This window comes from Pteropus medius, unplaced genomic scaffold (assembly GCF_902729225.1).
Source record: "Pteropus medius unplaced genomic scaffold, Ma_sr-lr_union100, whole genome shotgun sequence".
NCBI lineage: Eukaryota > Metazoa > Chordata > Mammalia > Chiroptera > Pteropodidae > Pteropus > Pteropus medius.
The window spans coordinates 6550573-6554917 of record NW_024353517.1 but is presented as its reverse complement, the minus strand read 5'-3'; the positions used below and the strand labels follow the sequence as shown (position 1 = coordinate 6554917).

Below are 4345 nucleotides of genomic sequence, written 5' to 3'. Positions count from 1 at the left end.
CCAACATAATTTCCATGCACATTTACTACAATTGACACTATTAGTAGCCACCTATTGATTTTTTTCGCTTTCTCCAAGTTAATGTTAGATACTTGGACATAGGAATCTGCAAACATACGAAGGAAGCATAGTGGCAAAGAGCATAGACTTTCTCACTCTTCAGAATAGCCTCTCATTTATCCCATTAGTTGATATTTACATCACCATATGCCTAGGAGAGTGGTCAGGACTCCGATTAAATGCTAGAGGCAGTAACTAAGTCACTGTCTTGATTCAAAGTGACAATTAGAAGACTGTAGACAGTTAGCTTATCCAGGGAACCATAATGTGTAACGATTGGGCCTTTCAATCAGCTTTCAACAATCCAGTGAGAATCAAAGGATCGCGGAACCACTTGCTCTTTAGAGTCTAGATTCTTTATCACCTCACCTTCACATTTCAGCCAGTAGCTATGAGTGGTCCTTACCAACTGGACACTTTATAAACCACACAGGTTTCTAAATTCTACACTGTTCATTAACTTCACTATTTCCTATAGAAAAGAGAAATTGAAAAAGAGAGGCAAACGGAGCAAAGGACATACATTCCACAAAAGAGTTATGTAAGGCTTTGAAACTATTTCTCAAAATTTAGCCTGTTTCAGAATCATCTGTAGGGCTTGTTAAAATGCAAATTCTGAGTCCTACCAACAGCTTTTTATTCAGTAAGTCTGGGATGAAACTTCAGAATTTGTATTTTTAATAAGGTACCAAATGATACTGATGTCACTAGTCTAGTACCAAACATCGAGAAACACTGCTTCAAAGTATTGACCTTCGAAGAGTTTGAAATATGTCTCTTAATATAGTTTTTGGAAAATTATCTACCTTTCTTCACAGTTTTAAATTTACATTAGACATATATCTTAAGTTGGAAATGTAATACTTTTCTGAGTATTGTAAACATTGACATTATAAATAAAACTATTACTTTTAAACAAAACTTTTAAATGAGTCCAATAGAATATAAATAGCATAGTGATTTCATACACAAACTCATCTTTCAAAAAATACATGAGCAAGCGCTTCCTTAATATTTAGAAATAATATATCATTCTGCTTTTCCTTTTCAATTATATATTCATTCCACTGTTCTCATAATATTTTTTAATTTTTTAAAAATTTTTAAATTTTTTTTATCTTTTATTTTTTATTTTTAGGCAAGGCAAGCCTTGGTTGACCTCACAGATTGCAAGGAACTTGTCAGCTTACAATCCTTATTTTTTATTTTTTACGCCTATAGCACCTGGTCTTCCTAGGTGATCTCCCATCTAAGTACTAATCAAACCTGACCCTGCTTAGCTTCCAAGATCAGACAGGATCAAGCTTGTTCAGGGTGGCATGGCCATAGATGTTGTTCTCATAGAATTTTATCTTCTTGCTTCCTTGAAAGTCATTTATATGATCACCCAGTCCTACTTCTCTGTCAAAATATTATTTCTGGATAAAGTCGTCATAAGAATTATTGTTAAAAATCAATCAAAGCAATTAATTAAAGTAGACTTCCCAATATCAAGATTTTAAATTATATCTTTGCTTTAAGATCCCTGAGGATTTTTATACCTTTGAGCAATTCACCATAGGAAGATGGGGGAGAGGTTGTCTTTTGTCGTTGTTAGCGAGAGAAAAGAAGGAAAGTGGATATTGAGAATCTAGAAATTGCTTTGCTTAAAATCCTTAGTTCTTTATGTTCCTTATATTGCTTTGTGTACCTCTAAGGGTACTTGAACTCCAGATTGATTAAATATTGCTGCTCTAAGGAAGTTGTCAGTTTTTACTTTTTACTTCTCACCGACATGGGACTGCACATTATTTTGAAATGGTACTCATTCTCTCTCTCTCTCTCTCTCTCTGTCTCTCTCTCTCTCTCTAATAATAGTGGCAACTAACATGTATAATTCATTTTTTATTCATGTCACTTTAATATATATTACTTAATTTTTATCCTCACAAACTTGTAGATATACAAGTAAAACAGATATTATTGTCCTTATTTCACAAGTAGGGAAAGAATTTTCAGGAGAAAAGGTGAATTCTCAGTGCCACACAGCTAGTAAGTAATAGAGACTAGTTTCATATCACCTCCAACTCTAATTCCTTGAATGTTAATTGCATTGCATCAAAGCCAGGGTTCACTTGGAAGGTGACAGGATTTAATAACACCAGTTCTCTTCTTGCTTAGATTTTTAGGGTGAAGGCCTTGATTTCAGCGAATGAAGGAGAGTTAAGCCTGAGAAAATAATGGTGAAGCTAACAAAGTCTGGAGAGTAGCCACTAGAAACAGAGCAGGGCCATGACCATGCTGTACCCATCATCCCAGAGGAAGAGCTTACCACCCTATCCTTTGCTGATGATCCTTAAAGTTCAATCTTATGAACATTCCAACTTTCCCCAAAAGCAGTAGTGCACAGAGGGATGAGGGCCACACTGAGCACAGTTGAGAAGAATAATGACAAGGCTGTCACACCAGGAGGTCATACCAGGAGTTAGGTTCTGATACTATGAAGTTTTAAATTAATATTCCCTGACCCCTCCCAAACAAAGCATCTGTTAAGGACTGAATGTGCCCCTCCCCCCATTCATATGCTGAAGCAAATAAGATGATATTTGAAGATGGGGCCCTTGGGAAGTAAAGTTAGATGAGATTATAAGCGTGGGAACCTCATGATGGGGTTAGTGCCCTTATAAGGAAAGATACTGGAGACCTTAATCAATCTCTCTCTCTCCACTAGCACATACCTTTCAGCCTCCAGAACTGTGAGAAAATAAACTTCTGTTGTTTAAACTACTCAGTTTGCGGTATGTAATAATGACATCTATAGCAGCCTATGACAGATTCGTAACTATTGAGTATGGAGTGGGAGCATTGCATTAGCACAATCTACTACAATGTGAAATTTCTAAGAGCTATCTTAGATCTTATACAGAAAGATGTATTATTGGGACAACTTTTAGTCCTTCTGTAATATAGCTTTATTGCCTTTATCATGTTGTGTAATTAGCTTCTGAAAATAAACACATCAACTTCTCCTTCAAGTAAACCTTGGTGAGCCTCTATTATGACTACAGGGAGACTAATCTAATGGTGGTGTGAGGATGAACATGGGTGCCATTTAAGATTAAAGTTATCACAAAGTCAAGGAGAGAGATGATAAAGGACTAGATGGTGTAAGATGCCACAGATGTGGAAAGAAGTAACTGATTGTAGATGGCATTATGCATTTAGAATTCACGGACCTTCGCTATTAAAAGCATGTAGGATAGTTCCATGTGAGGTGTAGAGATGGTGATTGAATTGAACGAAAGTTTGAATTGGACTTGAAGTTGCCTTCTTGACTTGAGGAGTTTACTTCTTGCCAGAGGACTGAGAAGCTATTTTCACATTTGTCATTTTAGGTGACTCTGTCTAACTGAAGCAACTGCGTACACTCCTCCTGATCTGGGATGCTGGGAAGAATAATAAAAACTTATACTCTAAGTATGTAACATTCGTCAGAGAATAGAAACACATTTGCAGCACAGTATAATGCAGCACTGGTCTTGTATCAGAAAACTTTGTTTTGTGTCTTAATATCACTATTTACCAAATGCCATGACAATCAAAGTTCACAAGATAATGGTGAGGGTGAAATAAGATAATGAAGAATAAAACTATTTGCAGGATGTCATGTGCTGGACAAATATTACTAACTTTTGTAACTCATGATTTATTTAATTTTTTTTTAATTTAGAAAACAATACAAATTATTGAATAGAACAGGACAAATAAGCAACATAACCCTAGGTTTGGATTCATTAGAAATCATTAAAATGGAAGTAGATTTTTATTCTTGAATGAGCCTTGACAGGTCACCTTATCTACTCAGTAGACCTTTTATAGCTAACACCAGTAAGCTACATGCTTTCTGATTTACGATCCTTCCAGGGAAGTTTACTAAGAATTGTAACATGACAAAATCACAGCACTACTTTGAAGGAAGTTGACAGTTTCGCTGCTGGCTCCAAACGAAAGGTTGCTGTGGCCAAGTACTCCTTGCCGTTTCTTTTTCTCAGGATGCTTTTCTTTGCCTCCCATGATTCAAAACAGTGCTGAGAAGCTGACATCAACATGAATGACAGTAGATATTCCAAGATAGCTCATTGATCGATGGATGGACAATGAAGAACAGAAAGCCATGCTTCCTTTTTGAAGCCATTCAGATTTGGACAACAAAGGCCAAATTGTGCACCCCTTTTCCAAATATGCAAGCAATGATCAAAACCACCGCCCACCAGGAATCGCTTACATTCATAAGTATCAAAGTAAT

General features: G+C 36.1%; 1 pseudogene; it reads right to left on the bottom strand.

Moving 5' to 3' along the window:
* Nucleotides 1–1272: 1272 nt before the first annotated feature.
* Nucleotides 1273–1391, bottom strand: LOC120593104 (uncharacterized; annotated as a pseudogene).
* Nucleotides 1392–4345: the final 2954 nt, after the last annotated feature.